Source organism: Triturus cristatus, chromosome 4_2 (genome assembly GCF_964204655.1).
Source record: "Triturus cristatus chromosome 4_2, aTriCri1.1, whole genome shotgun sequence".
NCBI classification, from domain to species: domain Eukaryota; kingdom Metazoa; phylum Chordata; class Amphibia; order Caudata; family Salamandridae; genus Triturus; species Triturus cristatus.
The window spans coordinates 881,993,810-882,016,161 of NC_140586.1; the positions used below are offsets into that span (position 1 = coordinate 881,993,810).

General features: G+C 44.2%; 1 protein-coding gene across 5 annotated transcripts in view; it reads right to left on the minus strand.

The window, feature by feature from the left end:
• Positions 1-22,352, minus strand: part of LOC146835324 (uncharacterized) — an 84,856-nt gene that overhangs the window by 19,528 nt on the left and 42,976 nt on the right. For 4 of the 5 annotated variants that reach the window (XM_085602904.1, XM_085602903.1, XM_085602905.1 and 1 more), the window contains one exon: positions 12,313-12,386. The exons of the other annotated variant lie outside the window; for it this stretch is intronic. The gene's annotated coding sequence lies outside the window, so the exon portion shown is untranslated. The remainder of the gene's footprint in view (positions 1-12,312; positions 12,387-22,352) is intronic. 5 annotated transcript variants of the gene reach the window in all.

Sequence of the window (22,352 nt, forward strand, 5' to 3'; positions counted from 1 at the left end):
CTGGGCAGAGGTGTCACAGCTCCTTCCCCAGGATGGGTTGGATCCACGAAAAGGGAAGCTTCAAAGGCCTGCCGCCTTTGTACACTGTGCCTGACTTTTGCTGCCCCCAGCAACTGGCTCCCACCGGTTCTCACCCCCAATTTGGGTGGGAGAATCGATGGGAAAGCTGAACTAGGAGGAGAGGTTTGCCCACCTTTGCCAACTCCACCCCTCAGGTCGGGGAGGCAAGGTTAAACACACACCACAGTCCCCTCCATGTTGGAGATTAGGGGACCCAACTAATTAGGGAGAGGCTCATGCCCCCTTCCCACAGGAGGGTGGCATAATAGGGGGTGTACTCACCCCAAGGAAGGGACCATTGGTCCCAACCTGCACACCCCTGTAACACCCCTAAATTTTAGGGGCAACCCCGAACCTTGCCTCCTCAGATTGGAGGATGAACAAGAAGGACCAAAGAGCCGTGCAGACACAGGAAGAAGAGGACACTTACTGCTTCCGCCCGTGCCCTATCGACCTGTCCCAAACTCGACCTGCCTACAGTAAAGAAACCGGATGTGTCCAGCAGCCAGCACCCCCCTCTGGGAGCCTGGACGACCTGCCCTGCACTCACCTTACAGACTCTGTCTTCTGTGTACACCGGATTTGCTCAAGAAAGATTCCAAGACCAGAACCCGGATCCAGGTGGCTCAGCAGTTCTGCACCATTCTGCACCCGACGCCCGCGGTCCAAGTTCGAGTGGGCCAACACCAAGAGGAGGTCACCCCAGTGATCCTAACCTGGGATTTGGTGATTCCCTAACCTCCCTCAATCTCCAAGACTACACCTGCAGCCTCAACCTGAAGGCTACCCCCTACCGCGACCTGAGCTATTAAGAAGAACCCGATGCCTAAAGACACCAATACACCCGACGCCCCACGGCCTTGTGTGGCCTAACCGGCAGTGTCCAGGCATCACCCAAGATCCCAACTTACCTCTCCAGCTGGTGGTCGCCTACAGGAAGTTTATCTGCCAGAGCCTGCAGTTTCTTTGCCGAACCAAAGATCTTGCTGTGATATTCACTGGGTCCCCGACATCGCCTTGGCACTCTGCACCACCAGCGGCACAGGGGTGGCCGGATGCAGTCATTTACTTACCTGAGAAACTGCTAACAATTTTTCCCGTAGGAACCCATGTTAGGAGTTTTGTTCCTGAAAATGTTCTGTGTCAAGCAGAACTTTGTAAGAAAAGAAAAGTAACTAAACTGCAAACCTCAAAAGTCTTACTTACCCTGTATTGTGAGATCCCTGGCGAGGTATCTAGGCATATCACCCTGAGTGGTAGATGTAATCTAAAAGTAATCCAAAAGTATTCCAAAAGTAATTACTGTGTAATTTAAACTGCTTTTTGAACCAATACCAACCTGTAGCGATTGCATATTCAACCACAACTGCATTTCCTTGTAAAATCTTGCATTTTAGAGTATACTTTACTTACCTGTGCCAAGTCTTGCTTGGTTCTATTTTTTATTTCATTATGTTTTATGGTGTTTATCAAGTCAGATCCTAATTCAATACCCAAATATTTGATGTAGTTGGGTTAGCAGGTCAAGCCTGAATCTCCTAATAGTTCCTTCGTGCCATGGGGGATGAGGTATTTAACTTCCGATTTGTCTCTATTAAATTTATATCCAGAGACTTTGGAGTAATGTTCCATGGTTTCCATGAGAGCTTGGATAGAAGCGCTTGGGTCCGTGACTATTAAATTGTTGTCTGCATAAGCAGCCAGTTTCACAACTTTCCAGTTATATTGGGGTTGCATTGTATGTTTTGAAGGAGTTGCTCAGACACCAACAGGAAGAGAGAAGGGGAAAGCGGGAAGCCTTGTCAGGTACCTTTTCTAATTTAAGTGGGTGTGACAGGGAACTGTTAGGGCAGATTACAGGCACTTTAGTTGCTATATAAAGCCATAATCACTTATAAATTCCTCTCCTAGGTTGAAGGTTTAAGGGATTGTTCGAGAAAGGTCCATGATACTCTATCAAACGCTTTTTCAGTATCAAGTGCGATCGCTATAGAGGGCGATGTGGATGATTTTGCCTCTTCTAGAACTTGGCACAGGAGGCGGGTGTTATCGTTGGACATACTTTTTTTAAAGAATCTGACTTGTGTGTTACTTATCAATTGCGGTAGATAAAGATTTAGGTGCCTGGCTGCTATTTTTAGGAGGAGTCCTTGCCTTGTTCCAGCCCTTTTGACTGAAGCCGTGTGGAGCCCTGCTGGGCACTAGTCTCACTGGACCTGTATGCGGGGAGCCCCTGTGGATTTCGAAAATAGACTGGGGGAGTGCGGTGGAGGAGGACGGGACTGCGAGGTCCAGCAGGCTGTGCGTGTTGCATCGAGCACACCTGCCGCCTCTTCCCGTGTCTCCGCCCCCTGCTGACCGGTGATAACCGCTCGCGGCCCCCGCTTCGCGGGCGCCGCTCGCCGAGGAGTCCTTGCCTTGTTCCAGCCCTTTTGACTGAAGCCGTGTGGAGCCCTGCTGGGCACTAGTCTCACTGGACCTGTATGCGGGGAGCCCCTGTGGATTTCGAAAATAGACTGGGGGAGTGCGGTGGAGGAGGACGGGACTGCGAGGTCCAGCAGGCTGTGCGTGTTGCATCGAGCACACCTGCCGCCTCTTCCCGTGTCTCCGCCCCCTCTATCTACGATTAGCATAAGACCTGAGGCCACTACGCGTCAGCGGGACGCGTGTGCGGGACATCACCCGGGACAAAGCCCGGACTAAGGGCGGACCCTCTAAGACCCTCATAGACCCACAGAGACTGGACTGGGCCAGAACCCCTGCCCGAATACTGATCAACATAGAACTATTGTGTAAGTGTTTGTGGGGTTCATTGTATGAACATTATGTCCATTGAAATTTTAACCCCGGAGTTACCTGGCCCTGCAAAGTCGGTGGGTCTGGTAGATGGGAAATTAGATAAGTATTTTAAGAAAACCCTCTTGGATTCCCCAATTCCCCCTACCCTTGAAGAACTTCGGGCTGAACGACGGCGGTCGATTGATAGTCTAAAGAATAGACCATTGCCGGTGTCACCAGCGCTAATGAGCTCTATGGGTGATATTTGCACTACCTCGCAGGACAGTATCCCTCTAATATTTAGAGAAGGTACATCCACGAGAGATTCTGAACCTTTAGGCACTACCAGTAACCAGGTAACCACAGTCATCACTCCCAGTACCACTAAATCTATTGTTATAACTAAAGCACAAATTACCCCAATCCCTAAACAAACAAAAGAAGTCAACAGTAGGGTTAAAAAAGTTACGCAAGTTAAAATCCATGGCCCCCCTCCGGCTAAACGGCGTAAAAATAACCTTTCAAAGAGGAAACTTAATCATGCAGACTTTGGTACGAAAAAGGGTGTTAGTACTAGAGGAGGACTGGTTAAAGTAACAGATGATGGAAGGAAAGCAATATCTCCTACGCATTCATGTGTAACTCCCTTTACTGCCCCTGTTATTTCCATCACCGATAGCCCCCCAACGGTGGGGAAGTTACAGGAATCTTCAGACAGGGCCTTGATTGAGAGCATAGAGTCCATAATGAGGACCTATTCCCTGGCTATCATAGAAAGACTTAACAAACTAGAAGACAGACTTGGGAAGATAGAACAAGAATTGGAGAAAAAGCTTGTAACTAATAAAGTGTCGTTTAACCCCTCTATACAAGTCCCAATGGTACCTTCTTCATCAGGTACATCCGCTACAATAACGCTACCTCCCCCTGATCAGACTACTATTCGGCCTCAACCCTCAATTAGTATGAGTGGAAGTACATCAGGGAGTAATCCTGTTGGACCTAACAGTAAACCCACATCAGTACAGGCTGAAATGTCCAATGGACAGCGGAATAACTTTGGTCAAGCCCTAGGGAATATAAATAGAGAGAGAGGTAACGAGCGACTGGCCCGAGATAATTATAACAAGGGTCCCCTTCCAGAACTTCCACCAGAAGCAGTACCCCTTGTAGTAGTCCTTACTGGGGTACCAGAGCTGGAGAAGGACAAACGGGAGAGCTTTACCCAGTTGAAAAATAAAATATCACACTGGTTAAGTCTACACAGACCTATTGCAAATAATATCAATGGAGAAATTATACATGTCCGCCGCCTTCCTTGGCTGGTAGGAAGACCCAAAGATATTGAGGGAGACATAGTGGTCATTAATTTTAGAGATCAGAATGCCGTCCATTTTATCCTTAATTGGCCGTCAGACCACGATAGTAAACCTATTACCCCCCGTCCCCTAACATATTTTTACCCTCGCTCAGTGGTGTTCCCACCAAATCATCAATCACAGCGAGCTCCCCCCCCACCATTATTGAGGCAAATGCTTCCAAACCCATATCGTCCACCTGTCTACAATAATGGCCCTATATTTAGCGATAGGCAATTACCATTAGCTGTAGAGTTGTATGGGTGGAATACTATAGGCCCAAGATATAACCCCCTAACACATAGGAGAATGGACCATCTCAAACCCTTTACACCCCTAGATACCACCAACAGGTTTGAGGTGTTTAGTGGCCTGGAAGACTGCGATTGATGCCATCGAGCCACAGGGAAGGGGGAGAAGGAATTCCGTGGTGATATAGGGGGAGACACGGGTGGAGGAACGGGGGAAAAAGGTTCAATAGATATTAATACACCCAATGGAGACAATGCTACATGTAGTTCTGGGGGCAGTACATGTAATCTTGCCCAGCTTCACTGCAATTTCGATGCTTTTTCCCCGGCCAATGGAAGTACAAGCCAGACCTTACTATCTGTAGATCCCGTGCCAGGGGAATTAACCCATGTCCACACCTTATCCCCACCATCCACTGAGGCTGTTAGTTTAATGGAACGGGGATATAAGATGGCGAGCTGGAATATTGCTGGATGGAATAACAAGTTAGAATGTCTAGGATGGTCAGAATTTATAACCCAATTTGATATCCTGTGTCTCCAGGAGACTTGGGCGGCCGAAGATGTCTATCTTGACGGGTATGTTGCCTATAATTGCCATGCCCAACCATCCAACATGGGGAGAGCCAGCGGTGGAATGGTGATACTGCTTTCTGTGAGGCTACCGGTTCGAGTAAAAATCCACCGGACAGTCGGTCTACACTCTCAGTTGTTGTGGTTACAAAATAGGAATGGGCGAAATGTTTTAGTTATAAATCACTACAACAATGCCTTTAACCACTCAAATGCAGATATGGTTGATGAACTTGAAGCGGAGGTGGAAAGACTATATGGGTGCAGTGACGTGCATTTTGATATTTTGTGGGGCGGAGATTTTAACATTTACATGTGCCCATTGGGTGGCAATAGGGTGTGTGGGCATGGGGACGACGTGGGGGAAGATCAGACCCACTTTATGCATTCGGTTTATGGGGATTCCCTTAACACTTTTATGCTTAAAATGGATTTATGTATTATGTTACCTAGGGTAGACAGTGAGGGTAATTCGGTACCAACCTTTATTGGTAGGAACTGTGCCACGGTTATCGATTACCTCATTGTCTCTACCAGTATTACAGCTCTGTGTTCCTTACCTGTAATAGTAGATCCGGCCCTAAGTGATCATAACTGTTTAACAATGTATCTTTCTTTGTGGGGGGACAAAGAAAAGGCGTTACATGGTGTAGTGACAGATATAGTCCCACATAGACCTAATGGCCCTAGAATCAAATGGGGTAGGCAAAACGAGGAACAATTACTTTGTACTATCGTGTCTGCCTGTATAGACGAGGTGGAATGCTGTCTTGAACCCGGAAAGAATAATGTTGATATTCTAGTTAGTTTCGACATTATTAATAAAAATGTTGCTGAAATTTTAACTGGAAGAAAAAAAAAGGGCCCTAGGATTAATGGGGGATGGTTTAACAGAGAATGTACCAAATCCTTACAAAGACTCAAAGTTGCTCTCAAGGGAAAACCCAGAGACAAGGAAGCAGTTAATACCCTCAGAAGGGAATACACAATTCATCTGAGGGATAGGAAACAGGAATTAAGGGAAGAGGCTTGGAATAATATGACCAAGGCAGTGGACCTTAAGGATACCAAGCTTTTCTGGTCCACGGTAAATAGTCCCTTCCTCCAAAATGAAGAAGCCCCGGTAATGTCAGCCCAGGTATCTGAGGAACAATGGGTGTCTCATTTTACTAGTATTTTTAACCCCGAAGGACTAGCTGTAGGGGGGGGATAATGAAACCATGGCTTTAATCCCCATACCTCTCAATATCACTGTCCTAGAGGTAGATGCAGCCATTCGGGCTAGTAAGGGGGGAATGGCGCCGGGCCCGGACGGGGTACCCGTTGACCTTTATAAAGCCGAGATTTCCATTTGGAGCCCATTGTTAACAAAGGTTTTTAATGCAGCTGCGACGATTGCGGCTCCACAGACCTGGGGGGAAGCAATTATTATTCCGGTATATAAAAAAGGGGAGAGGGGTGAGGCAAAAAACTATCGCCCGATCTCCCTCCTTACTGCTTCCCTAAAAATTATGAGTAGAGTATTATTGAGTCGTCTGGAGGAGTGGGCAGAAGATAAAGGGATCCTTGCAGATTCACAGTATGGATTTCGCAAGGGGTTGGGCACTATAGAACAGTGCATTAACCTAGACCTTATTATATGTAAATATACACGAGCCAAACAAGGCTCGTTGTTTCTTTGTTTTGCCGATCTGTCCAGTGCCTTCGACTTGGTTGACCATGGACTTCTGTGGTCAACCTTGTTGGACATGGGTGCCCCTCAAGATATTATTTATTTCCTGGCCCAACTTTATAGGAATCTGACAGCTAAGATACGATATGGGCAATTGGGGGAGTGCACCCCCAGTGTTAAAATAGGATCCGGTATTAGGCAGGGATGCGTCCTTGCACCTCTCCTTTTCTCCCTTTTTATTAATGCAATTGAGTCGGAACTACGGTCCACTAGTGCAGATGCACCGACTGCTGGTGGCTTGTCCATCCCAATTTTGCTTTATGCGGATGACGCGGTTCTGCTCTCACAAACCCCCTTAGGGTTGCAAAAACTAATGAATAAATTTGCAGATTTTATTAAGGGGAGAAAATTAAAAATTAATAATTCAAAAACTTTTATAATGCCCTGTGGGAAGAAAATTAAGAACTTAAGGCCCTTTACAGTTATGGACCAAACCATAACAGTGGTGGACAAATTTTGTTATTTGGGTATCACTTTTAATAGTGGGGGGATGTGGACCTCCGAAATGATAAATGTAAGAGCCAAAATGGCCAAGTGCTCTGTTGGCTTATTTAGGTTTGCGTCCAAGCTAGGCTCAAGACGGATATTAGACATGTTGTATCTATATCGACATAAATGTGTTGCTCTGGCCCTATATGGTTCAGGAGTGTGGGGCCATTGTAATAACAACATGCTCCAGGTAGAGGAAAACAAATTTATCAAAAAACTCCTTTGTTTGCCATCTTCTTCCTCAACAAAGTTGATCCATCAAGAGTCTGGTTTAGAACATCTATCTGACTTGATCAGACTAAGACCCCTGTTAGTATGGAGATCTATTTGGTCGAAGGAACAGACTGGTTTTACAAGAAAGATAATCTCTGATTGTCTTCACTTGGATAAATGTTCCCGCATCCCGTGGCTTAACTATATTATCAGAACATTTGATGTTCTTTTTAATTTTAGGGTTTGTGATAACCCTTCTTGTGTTCTAGATATCACGAAGACTGAGATTAAACATGAATTTTTGAGGGTTAGCATGATGAAGCGTAACGCAGCTACTGTCCAGTTCTCCTCACATGTCTTTTATGACAAATATAATAAGGAAGAAATGGGGCCTCCAGGATACCTTAAATTGGTTACTATTCGTTCCCACCAATTTGTGTTGACAAGACTCCGGATGGGGACTGTTCATCTGCTTGTTGCGTATCCTGTAATGAAGAGTTATACTACCGCCCCCTGTCCGTGTGACGGGACTACTAAACAAAGTACGGAGCATTTTTTATTGTTATGCCCTCTTTATCTCCATCTTCGAAAAGTATATCTGAAACCACTCTTTAAAAAATATAATGTATTCAATATTGTTTCAGCCATGGGACTTTTATTTGGACTTAATTCACAGGACATCTGCTATTTTACTGCTGTATATATTTTAAAATCGATATGTCTGAGGAAAAGCACCATTTTTCATGACATGTGATTAATCTAAAATTTGCTGAATCCTCATGTTTTTATACCTATGTATGTATGTACTTTTATGATCATTAAGTTATGATCGAATCAAGTTTTTTGAATTGAATATATATTTTGTAATCTAGGTTTATCAGAGAAATGGGTCTGTAATGTTTGGGGAGTGTAAGGTACTTCCTTTCTTTGGGTATCACTACTACGTTGGCTTCCGCCGTGGTACCGTTCATAGTTCCAGAGGTTGCAATGTGGTTAAATAGATGTAACATAGTTGGTTGAAGTGACTGGGTGAATGTTTTGCAAAATTTGTCTGTAAAGTCGTCCGGGCCAGGAGCCTTGTTTTCTTTGAGTGTACCAATTACTTCAGCGATCTCAGTCAGAGAGATTGGTTTGGATAGGGACATTTTATTTTCTTCTGATACACGAGGTATATGCTGTTTATTTAGGTAGTTCCTACATTGCTCCATTCTAGTCACTTGTTCTTCAGAATATACCTTCTTATAAAATTGTCTGAAGGGGTGTAGGATTTCCTGCAAATTTCATTTTTGCTATCTTTGATTACTGTTATTTTTTCTTTGGTTCTAATTGTGTTTAAGGTATAAGGCCAACATTTTGCCTTCTTTATTGTCTTCTAAAGTTTGTGGCCATTACATTTATTAATCCACACTCCAGCTTTTTCACTAAGAATTTAGCTGGAATCATATTTTTTCTGTGTGAGTAGGAAGAGAGCAGTTTTATTTAGATTTTTAATGTGTGCTAATGCAAGCTGCTTGATTTTTTTCTTCTAGCTTTATAAGTGCGGCATTCTTTGTTTTGTTGATTTTTGCTTTCATATGGATGAGGGTTCCTCTTAGTGTATATTTGAGAGCATCCCATAAAGTTTTGTGTTTATATATGTTGAGGTGTTATCAACACTGAAATTTGATACAGTTTCTTCAATGTTCCTAATGTTGTGTGGATTTGCTACAAGATCGTTGTTGAAATGCCATCTTCTAGTTGGGGTTTTGGAGTTTGTTCCAGCTAAAAGTGTTTTAATGCAAGAATGGTCAGAGATTAGTCTTGGTGATATATTTGTTTGGTCTATTAGATGGGTGTGCCACCCAGAAATGAGGATGTATTCAATTCTAGTGGAAGAGATATGCGGAGCAGAAAAGAAAGTGTCATCTCTGGAGTCAGGATGTTGTAACCACGAGGTGTCTTTAGGATCATATTTAGAGCATTTAAAAAAAAAAGATTTTGTGACATTTAGGTGGATGGTAATTATAGGTAGATTGGCAAATAACAGTTGTCTAGTGGGAGACTGAAGTTGCCACCTACAATTAGGAGTTCATTGGAGGGTATATGACTAATCTGGTCTGATATTTTATTCCAGATATATATAATATATATATATATATATATCAATATATATGTATCAATAAGTTGTAATATATAATGAGAAGAGCGATTCCTTAACCTTGTAGTTGAAATAGCAGTTTGCCAAAATCCTGGAAGAGGTAGTGTTGATAAGAACAGTGTCTGTGATGTGCAATATCTAAGGGTAGGAGGCAAGCTAAAGGGCTATGGCCCTCCCATGTGAGTGAATAGGCGTAAATGGGGTTATTTAATAATGTTGTGCATGTGACGTGTTTTTGTGAAAGAAATAAAGTGAAATTAAAACGGAAAAACATGTGGATGAAAGTAATATGAAGAAAATGAAACATCACAGCCCCCTTCCCAACCACTTGCCGCTTCCTCCCACCCTCCTCCCCGAACCATTGAACGCAGAGGAGGCGATGAAGTAGAGTGCTCATCCTCCAGCTCAGTGCAAACTATATATTGTAGATAGCAACTTTTTCAACATTGAATTCAATAGAAAGACAATATGAAAATTATTTGATTTGCTTGACAAAACCATCTGCGTATGGAATATGGCTAACTGTGAAATAAGGCTAGCTACAGACATATATACATCTAAAGTTTTAACTAAAGATGCAGTTAGATGGGTTGTATTATAATAGTATTCATATATCCAAAGACATTATTAAATGCCGCCCTCTAGCCTAGATTCAATGGGGTGTAAGATTGAGCGTGGATAACTGCGTTTCCCATTACTTTAGAAAGTACTTGTTTTACTGACGTGTCTTAGAGGATCGAATGACTGCCTGAATGAGGTGCTTCATTAATGTGTCCTTTCAGGTAGTACAAAGAGGGTTATATTGCAGGAGGAGCCAATTGAGGTGAGTTTCAAAGGTAAAAGTTCTTCCATTTTGATTCAAAGTAGTAAAAGAAAGTAAGTCAAGGTGTCTCAATGAGATTGTTACAGCGAAAATAGACCAGAGAGTACAGTGGTAGTAAAGTAATGAGTTAACCACGTACATGGACATTGGCATCGAACTTAATGGGGTGTTGGTAACCACCTTGAACGGAATTGCTTCTATGCATGGTGGGTTTCAATCCGGATATAAACAACAAATGTAAGGTACACTTATCTATATTGTATGTGAAGTAGAGACTAGAACAACAATCAAGGTCGGTCGTACAGCATAGAGATTATGAGGTTTATCATGTTTTTCTCTTGCTAGAGGTGGGTCTGGAGAAATCCATTTCTTGTTCATGCAGCCATACACAGATATTTAAATAAAAGTTCTTTTGAACAGGTCATATCTTATGTATTTCTGCAAAGGTGGCAAATGTATTGGTGTTCATGGAGCAATTTAGTAAGAAATGGGTGTGTACATACCACACATATACTTGTTACAGCTTTAGGTAGATGATTATGGTCAAGATTCTGTTAAAACAAGAATTGCTCTTGGAGAAAGAGATGAATCAAGACAATAGGGTGCACATTAGAATGTTGCACCATACATCAAATATCATTGTTCACTGAGGTACCTGGCTTCATTCACTACTTCCACAATATTCTGTAGAGCAGAGGTTTACTGATTACATTTACTTTGCGGTTTTACTTTTTTCAAATATTTTTTAACTAGTTTTAGTTTCAGTATTATCCACCAGGGTAGAGCAGGAGTCTGAGTTGGGATACAGTGTGTTGTTTAGTTGTCCCACCTCTAACTTTAGTGCTTGTTGAGATAGCCACTAGCCTTGTGGGCTAATAGTTGAAAGCTGTGGTGCATCTGACTAGAGGGTGCACCAATGGTGCACCAAAGCCAAGCCTGTTAGCACCCTTCCACTCCTGAACCATGCTCAGCACCTGAAACACTCTCTTAAAAAGATCTCAAGTCAAATGTCTCTGTCCAGATCTCCTACACCTTGACTGCTCTCCACGCTTTCAACCATCAAGGTAAGACCGGTTCTTATATTAATTCACCTGCACCTCACTTGCAATGTTCTGCTGTCAACATTTCCTTTCCAGCCCAAGCCTGTGAACAAGATTTCCCAAACACGTAATTCCCATGACTTTCATATTACTCTCCTCCTTTTCACGCTTTGCAATATCACCTGTACAAACCACTCTGGCCACATTTAATGGGAACATACAGAGGTGTGCTCATTCTTTCCACAAGATGGAAAATGCACCAGAACAGTGCACCCTGCACATAACACAAAGATAAAGTGACTTCTGCGACTCTCACACGTCGGGCAAGTACACAGTCCCTACACAGCTTTTGAATAACAAAGGACCACATGCTTAGCACAGCTTTTCAGATACACAGAAAAATCACACAGGCACGGCTCATACAGCAACACAGTTTGCTGCCACCAAAGTGTTCTTCCTTTACAAAGATGCTATGCATGTGGTATTTGAATAGTACAAACCTAGCCAGAGTCAACGAGATAGGTGAAGCAGCAGGATAAAGGTTTGTTACTGCAATGTGACCGAAGCGCCTGTAACTAACAGCATGTGTGTTAATTCCTTAGCAGCTTCTAATCTATGACCAGGTGGAGCTGGTGCAAGCCTAAATTAGGCAGGAATCATACATTTCTAGCAGTATTTCGAGATAAAGAACTGGGTAATATGAAGCTGACTTACAATAACACACACTGAGCACCCATTTCAGCCAATCTTTACTGTTTGTCTGAAGAATAGAGGAATAGGAAGGGGTGTTAAATGCCAACCATTAACCCTTCACCTGCTGCAATTAAATATTATTGAGATAATTAGATGCAAACATACCTCCATTGTGCACGTGACTGTTGGAAAGAGATCGATGGGCAATGAGACAGGTGAGCAAAACAATGAAACGTTACCTGAAAGAGCAAATTCAAAAAGAGAGTTAGGAGAAGGTAAATGGATATTAGAAATGGCAATAGGGACAAACAAGAGAAGGAAATAAATAAAACATTCTTTAGATAAATACCAGCCTCATGAATGTTTACAGAGAAAAAACAGTCAAAAATGTTTAAAACTTTTTGTGACACACTGAAAGAAAAACAATCTAGAACCCATAGACACTGAAAACAGAAAAGCCATTTTGTTTTCAATGTGCATTATCTGAGAAAAGGATGTGCTGCATGCATGGAAGGATTAACCCCTTTGCTGCTAGGCCTTTTCCGCTCCTTTGCTAAGCCTTTTTTGTCTATTTGGCCTAGTTCGCGCTTAGGCCCCTGTAACTTTTAGTCCACATAAGGCATCCATGCCAAATGAGCGTCCTTTTCTTCCAACATCCTGCGGATTGTAAAGGTACCCATGGTTTATGTATTTCCCAAGAGGGGATCAAGAAATTAGCCAAACTACAGCAACATTGGTTTTTTTGGGGGGGGGAATAATGGGAAGAAGTGCTGCAGAAGAAAGTGTCAGTTTTTTTCCCTGCAAATGGTATCAATGAAGGGCTTGCGGTGCTAAAGTCACCATCTTCCCAGCTTTTTCGAACAGGCAGGCCTTTGTCAGAAAACGAAACAGTTTTGGCATTTTAGTGGGACGTAACCTATTTTTTCTATTTTTGGTGCTCTCAACTTCCTTCCAGTTAGTGGTAGAAATGGGTGTGAAACCGGCAATGGATTAAGGAAAGCTCTGCATTCCTGTGAAGTAGTAAAAAGTCTGAATTCAGCAAGAGGTTATTTGTGTAGATCCTTCAAGGTTTTCCTATAAAAAGTAACAGTTCAAATAAAATATTATTGAAATTGAGTTGAAAAAAGCTGCTGTTTGTGCGTTTCCACCTGTAACTTTTTCTAAGTACAGCAGATTGTTTTACAGCAATATACTGTTACATCCGTTGCACTCTTCTGGTTGTGGGGATATATAGGACTTGTAGGTTCACCACGAACCTGAGGTACTCAGAGCGAATAACTGTGCTGCACCTTGCAATGCTTGTTCATTGTGCGCCGGGTGTACAGCAAATCATTTGGTAAAATATAAAGAGTGAAAAATAGGTACCAAGGAAACCTATGTATTTCTGAAATGGGAACAACATATGGAGTTTAGAAGCTGGGGTTGTTTGCAAATCTCCCAATTTGTGCATACTAGCATGTGAATTAGAGGGCATTTTTCAAAATGAGGCCTCTTTTACACACTGTCGAAGGCTCAAATGTATAGAAAGTCAATTGGTAATAATACTTGTTCTTTTATTCTGTGTTCCCCCAAGTCTCTCAATATATAAATGGTACCTCATTTACCTCACATTTCTGTGATGGAAAGTTCTCAAATTTGCGGGGAGCCACAAACTTCCACCCACGCAGCATTCCCCCAAGTCTTTTGATAAAAATGGTACCTCACTTGTGTGGGTAGGTCTAGTTTCCGCGACAAGAAATGGCTCGAGCAGCAACGTGAACACATCACATTTTTCCACCTAATTCCCAGGTGAATCCAGGATGGGTTTACTTTTGTCGCTCTCACCTGGGTTCTGTTGCCCAGAATTGCTTGCAAACCTCAAACATTTCTGTGATGGAAAGTTCTGGAATCTATGGGGAGTCACAAACTTCCACACATACAGCATTCCCCCAAGTCTCCCGATAAAAAGGGTACCTCACTTGTGTGGGTAGGCCTAGTGCCCGCTGCAGGAAACTGCCCAAAACGCAACACGGACCTACCACATTTTTCCAGTAAAAGCTGATCCTATTTTTTGCAATGTGCCCAGCTGTGGATTTTGGACCCTACCTCAGCCGGCACCTAGGGAAACCTAGCAAACCTGTACATTTTTTAAAACTAGACACCCAGGGGAATCCAGCATGCTGTGACTTGTGTGGCTCCCAACAGGTTCTGTTATTCAGACTACCTTGCAAACCTCAAACTTTGTAAACAAAAAAAAAATACATTTTTCTTACATTTCTGTGGAATCTGCAGGGAGCCACAAACTTCCACCCACCCAGCATTCCCCCAAGACTCCTGATAAAAATGGTACCTGACTTGTGTGGGTCGGCCTAGTGCCTGTGACAGGAAATGGCCCAAAATGTACTGTGGAGATTTCAAAATTTTCCTACACAAGTGAGGTAGTATTTTTATCGGGAGACCTGGGGGGAACGTTGGGTAGTAGAACATTTGTGATGACCTGGTGATCCTACAGCTTGTATATATACGAATTTGAGAAGTCCTATCTTTCTTGGATACTAAGGCTGTGCACGTAAGGGACGTTTGCTCACAAGAGAAACGCTATTTCCTTGATCCTACAGCTTTCCCACACAGAAATGTAAGGAAAATGTGATTTGTTTTAGCCAAATTTGAGGTCTGCAGGGGATTCTGGATAACAAAACATTGGGGGATCCAAGCAAGTCACACCTCCCTGGACTCCCTCGGGTGTCTAGTTATCAGAAATGTCTGCATTGGGTATATATCCTTAGATGGCTGCCAAGCTCGGGACCAAAACCCAGGAGTCCTCTTTTCAAAAACAGACTGTTTTGTGATACTTAGGGGGATATCTGAGTTTTTGCTACCGGGCTTGGCTTTACATTTTTTTTTTTTTTTTTTTTTTAGTTTTCAACAAGTCTTTATTAATACAAAGAAGCAATACAGGTACAGTCGCCCTCCGGGCATATCACAACACAGGGGGGGAACCCCTCGTGCAGGCAGTTGGGATCACTCTTACACAGGCTTGGCTTTACATTTTCCTCACATTTCTGTGTGGGATCAGCGGGAGTGCAAAAATTTGCTACCACCCAGTGTTCCCCTCTGTCTCCTGATAAAAATTATACCTCTATTGTGTGGGTGCGCAAAGCAGAGTCAGCCTAAAAACATATAAAATGAAAAACTGAGGGGGAACCAACGCGTGTCCCTAAGAGCAGCTTTTTTTTAAATTATGTTTTTAGGTCGACTCTGCTTTGGGCACCGACACAAGTGAGGCACAATTTTTATTAGGAGATCAAGGGGAACACAGAGTGGTAGGATATTTGTGTTGGCGCAGTGATCCTTCAAATTTCCCACACAGACATGGGAAGAAAATGTGACTTATTAGCAAAATTTGAGGTTTGCAGAGGATTCTGGGTAAAAAACGCTGGGGGATCCACACAAGCCACACCGCCAGCCAAGTGCCAGTCCACGCACACCACCAGCCATCCATGCACACCGCCAGCCAAGCGCCATCCACGCGCACTGCCAGCCAAGCGCCAGTCCACACTCACCGCCAGACAAAAGCCAGTTCACACACACCACCACCAAGCACTAGTCCACACAACCCGCCAGCCAAGCGCAAGTCCAGACATACCACAAGCTAAATTCCAGTACACACACAGCCAGCCAAACGTCAATAAATTCAGACCGTCAACCGAACTCCAGTACACACACACACACACACACACACACACACACACACACACACACACACACACACACACACACACACACACACACACACACACACACACACACACACACACACACACACACACACACACACACACACACACACACACACACACACACGCGCCACCTGTTATCTATTGGTTTTCTGCTCCCAAGGGGGGCAGATGAGCCTAAAAATATCACTGATCGGGCCCTAAGTGGGGCAGAAATGGCAAAAATGTGTGCCTACAAAAATGGGGAGTGACCCTTGACTTTGGGGCCGCTCTCTACATGCCCATAAGCAAATCCCTGGTGGCTAGTTGGCTTTTTGCCCCCACCCGGGGAAGGAGGCAGATCGGGTGTAATAACCATGCTCTACCCCGCGGGTGGGGCAGAAGGACTGTGGCCATTCTTTTTTTTAGGGGGCGGGGGCATCGACATGCCCATTCTGTGCAGCCCCACCCCTACACAAAGTAAAAATAGTCCCTGTTGTCTAGGGGGTTTTCTGCCCCCCCATACGAGTGCAGATCAGAGGCTGTTGCCCATATCTTCCCTTGGGGGCAGAAAGACTGTGCCCATTTTGTGGGGAGGGGGTTAGGGGCATCGGCATGCCCTTTCAGTGCAACTCCCATCCTTACACAAGGAAAGAAAATAGTCCCTGGCTGGTGCCTAGAGGGCTTTCTGCCCATCCTGGGGGGAGGGGCAGATCGGAGGGTATTTCCGCGATATTTCCCCTGGGGGGGCAGAACGACTGTGCAGTTTTTTTTTTATGGGGGAGTGGGGGCATTGGCATGCTCATTCTGGGCAGCCCACGCCCCTCTTTTATTAAATTATAAAAAAATCCCTGCCATCTAATGGGCTTTCGATGCCAGCACTGATGTTCATCATATCAGTTTTTACAGCGTTTTCCACGTACTAAGTGAACTGGACCAAAAGTGAAGTCTCACCCATGGTGATCTATATCACAAGCAAAGCCCTCCATGCACATCCATTTTGGTAAATCCCCACCAAGATGAAATATCACATTGATTATTACCGATTTTCCAGCGATGATCATAGACAGTATGACTACTAACTAATCAAGTGCACAGGGAGTTCACTAAATGGAGCAAGCCACAATTATCGTATTAGGGACGAGTCCAAACTAAGAACATGGTTGTAACTCCACAGTTTAACTGCATTTTTGGCATGCTGTCTATACTGGCCCCGGCCCGCATCAGAACTATGCCCAATAGACCCAGCCATTTAAACATACTTCTGGCAAGGTGAGACACCAGGCTGGCCCTGTCCAAACTCCAAGCCGCTACTTCAGGTTGACTGAGACTCCCAAAGATGGAAATAGATCATATGGCGCCTCAGCTCTCACAGCAAGTATATCATTTTGCCACAGATCTGGAACGCACCATTTGGATACTTCTGGAACAACAACTATGGGTGGGGCCACGAGGACCGCAGATGATATATCTGCATCATCCCTCACAGATACCTTAAATAAAACTGAATTTGTGAGACTCACTTAACAAAAGAGGAGGGTCTAGCGCTGCAGAAGCGATGCAGGGTGAAAAACACCTCATACTCACCATTTGCTAAGGGCAGGGGGTGCTGGTTTGGATCCTTCCTGGGACCCCGTTTCTCTTGCAGATAGAGATCACAGATCAAGATGGTCATTGTGATATTAGCGGGCAAATTGGATGGCAAAGTATAGCCTTTGTGAACATTTATGCCCCCAATGTGGACCAAACAGTCATTCCTATTCTCCCCAACGCCTCTCCTCACCGGAATACACGGTTACCCTGTGTTACTTGGAGGGGATTTTAACTGCGTGGCTGACTTTAGATAGATCACACCCCCCCCCCACCCCCCCCCCCCCCCGATAAGTAATTACTTCATGGAGAATACGGGTGCGACTTCCTCCCCACTAGTGGAGTGGGGGGCATTCAAACTAGTGGTACACGGTCATAGTATCTGAGCAGTAGTAGGGACCTGGGCCCAGCTTCATCCTGAGATCAACCACTAGGAGTACCTCTTTATGAAACTGGAACTACCGACAGAGGGTGAACAGGGACCTCATGACAGACAGAGTAGAAAGAGAAAACCTCCTCGAACTAGTGGAGCGACTCCAGGATTACGATTATCGAGCATATATTATTAGAGCACACACAGATTGTGATAAAACCAGCAGATTACTAGCGGGGCTGGCCAATCCTGATGGTCAAGGTTTCCAAATACTGCAGATGTGCAAAAGGGGAGGGTGACCTGGTTTACAGGTAGGCCGAAATTGAAACAGTCTTAGTTGTATATTATTCTAACATCTATGGGTGCTCTGATGTGGTCCCCACCCAGCCCATGCAGGATTATGTTCTGTCAGCAAGTATGAAGCAAATGTCATCGGAAGTGGCTGCATCCCTTGGAGGTGATATCACGATCCAGGAAGTGAGGGGGGAGATTAAAATCTTGGGCAAGGTACCAGCCACATATGGTTTGCCCCTAAAATTGTATGCATGTTATGTAGACATGCTTCCCCCAATCTTGACTACATTGTATAATGCAGCAAGAACAGCAGCAGAGCTCCCACCAATGATGGGAGAGTACCTGTTTGTTCCCATCCACAAAAAGGGTAGAGTGATATGGTAACATCCTATAGACCCCTCTCCATATTAAATGTGGATTATAAAATACTTAGTAACATTTTGGTTACTGGGCCCCCCACCTTGGTGATCTTATTCACACTCATCATACAAGTTCTATACCTACTCGGAGTAAGATCCCTAACATTCACCAAATGCTCCATACCCCATTAATGGACTATCCAAAAGCACTAGCAATTGACAAGGACAGAAAAAGCTTTTGACTCTGCGCTGGGACTTCTTTACACTGCACTGGTCAGCATGGGACTAGGGAATGGCTTCCTCACCTGATAATGTCTGCTATATTCTGCCCTAATGTCTCAGGTCCGAACCGGGGAGTCATATCAGCACCCCGTATGCTAGAGACCGGCAACAGACTGGGTTGCCCGCTGTCGCTGGTGTTATTTGCCATGGCTGTTGAACCGCAGGCCCTGATGCTCTGCACCGCCTATCATTATCAAGGAATAGTGATGGATCAACACCCCATCTATATCTCCTCATACGTGGACGATCTATTAGTGTACCACAGAGGGGAACTCTCAGATGTGGAGGGCGCGATAAGCATTTTGGATGATTTTAGCCAGACGTCGGAATCCATATGAATTGGGATAAATCAAATGCATTCACGATACATGCTCCGACAATGGGCGCAATTTCACGAGAAATGGGGCAGGATCTGTGCTGGGTACCAGTCTCATTTTGGTACCTGGGCATTCGTATTTACCACAACTTGGCTGATCTCCTTGAGGGCACTCTTCAACTGGCACTGACTTCCCTGCGGACTTCCTCAAATTTCCGGCCAACACTACCTCTATCAGTCATGGGCAGGGTCATACTGTTGAAGATGGTTTTAATTCCCGGTCTCTTTTATTACTTTGCAGCTCACCCAATTTGGCTCCAAAAATCCATCTTTCGGGAAATGAAAAGCAATTGATAAACCTCATGTAAGGCAAGGGATGTCGTAGCCCGACTTTAACCAAACTGCAGCTCCCCACTGATGGAGGTGGGTTGGTGGCCCCCGACCTGTAGCTTTATTACCTGGCAGCACAACTGGAATGGGCAGCTTACTGGAGACATTGTCAAGAAGGGTGTAAGGGGTGAGGAAAGGAACAGTGACTGGCGTGCGATTGATACCCGCCAGTACCATGCTACTAGCCACACTGACTAGCCTGAATGCTCAAACAGGTGTTGAATATTCTGGTCTCCTGTTGAATACCCTGAAGTTTGTATGGGCCTAGGCCGTGCAGAGAACACACATGAGGGTCCTGTATGCAAAGGACCTCTCCCTGTCGGCATCATTACAACTTCAGCATGAGGGATATTGGTCTGGGTTATGTGAAAGAAGGGGTATGAAAGTGCTAGGGAACTGATACGCAGGTGGAAAACTGAAGGACCTAATGGATCTTATAAACAAATATTCTCTACCCTCCCACCACTTTACTGTATGGTGCAGTGGTAGCAAACATGGAAGGCATAGGGGAGGACAGACGAGAACTGCCGGAACATAGAGGCCTAGAAACCATGTGGAAATCATGCCAATTCACAAGGTGGGGCCAGCAGATCCTTGCAACTGTAACACTATTTAAACCATCACATAAGAAATTCCATAACAGAACACTAACATAGCCAATAGCTGTACACTGCCTTATTACATCATATAACAATAAACAGTAAAGACATCATATCTGCAGATGCCACACATCTTACCCCCTTTTCTTTTTAACACCACATACACCCACACAGAACCACAGAGACACTACCGCACACAAACAAATGCACACAAAACAGGACAAGAGATCAACACATAACCAGAGAAAAATAATACTGAAAGTAAATATGAAAAACGAACTGGATGCTACTCAACATGTAAGAGGAGTGTATCTTTTAGGTACTTTGATAACACAAGTACTCCTTAACCAAGAACTCTGACCATTCCCTGCAACCAAGACTTGCTCGTCACTTACAGACATTTTTGTTTTCACTCATTATCACATTTTCCAATTCTAGCAACTCTTGCCATAGTCCACCATTGCTCATTAGAAACACGAATAGCATTGCCTCTAACTTCGATGCCTCTAACAGGATCTCTACATTTCGAAGATCTCGTTCTTAACAAAATGGCATCTTTGACACATACCAAATCACCCACCTCGAATGTGACCTCCAGCTCATATTTGTCCTCACACCACATGTCCCTCTGACACCGAGCAACACTGTTTGTCACTTAATTTCTTGGCATCATTACCTGCTGTAGAGACATCACAGCCTTGACCCTTCACCTTCATCTTCCACCAAGCATTACCAATGCGATGGGGTCTCACATTTCTTTGAGATAGGGTCTCGCATTGTTTTTAGAGTTAGAGCTACTGACGTTGTAATGTCAATGTTTTTTTTCTTATGTGTTTTGGTGTGAAGTGGATGTATGTGATGGCACTTGTGGGGAAAATGATACACAGTAATGAAACTTGATAAGCTAAATATCAGGCCAAGTCATATCTTTTAAAGGGGGCTGATTTATAAAAGGGGGTTATGGAATCAATCCGTAAAAATTCATTTCAGGATGCATACACCCCGTTCTGATGTGTTTTGAATGCAAACTGTTGCTGCATCCCCAAAGTCTCCTTAGAAGATATCATGGATAGTTCAAATTTACATTGGAAGGATGAAAGACCAATTCAGCCTCATTTTTAGTAAATTAGGCTTGTGGAGCTGGCGATGTATTGGTGATAAACCCTAGAAAGGGAGAGGATGTGGGCTAATGGCTAGGGCAGTCGACTTCGAAGCTGGGGAATCTGGTTCGGTTCTCGGCAGGGACGCTCAACATCCTATGATTCTGAGTAAATCGCTTAATCTCCCTGTGCCTAACAAAAAATGAATGTGTCCGTCTCTAACGCAACTGGTGCTCATGTAAAGCGCTCTGATACCTTCGGGCCTAGTTCGCGCTCTATAAAGCTCCCAAAAAACAGAGAAGGATGGAAGACTGAGCTGATCCTGTGTGTCGTCTTTTCCTCCATCGCAGGTTGTCGGCTCGCTGCCATTGTATTCATTTGTCATGCACACAATTGTTAGCAATATGAACTGTCATCATCCTTATCATATTGTATAATTTCATTATTTTGTTTCATTAAGTGAATATTTTGCCCTTTTTACATTTAGATCAAAGCACATCTCCGGTTAGTGCAGCGAATTGTCAATTAGATTCATGCGTGCATCATGATCACTCGTGGGGTTCCGGCCGGTATGGTGCTCCATACATGAATCATAATTACTGAAGACACGAGGGGTACAGGGCGCTAAGCTCTTTAATGCATGCTGCATTATCACATATGTATATTTGTGAACTGGATAAACGAGGGGTTTCAGACAGTGGTGCTCCATGCATGTATCATGATCACTAAACACGAAGGGTTTCGGCAATAAGGTGCTCCATGCATGCATCATGATCACTGAACATATGAGGGGTTTCAGGTGGTAATGTGTTCAATGCATGCATCATGATCACTGAACGCATAAGGGGGTGCGGGCGGTAGTGTGCTCCGTGCATGCATCATGATCACTGAACACACGAGGGGTTCCGGTACAGGGCGCTAAGCTCTTTAATGCATGCTGCATTATCACATATGTATATTTGTGAACTGGATAAACGAGGGGTTTCAGACAGTGGTGCTCCATGCATGTATCATGATCACTAAACACGAAGGGTTTCGGCAATAAGGTGCTCCATGCATGCATCATGATCACTGAACATATGAGGGGTTTCAGGTGGTAATGTGTTCAATGCATGCATCATGATCACTGAACGCATAAGGGGGTGCGGGCGGTAGTGTGCTCCGTGCATGCATCATGATCACTGAACACACGAGGGGTTCCGGTACA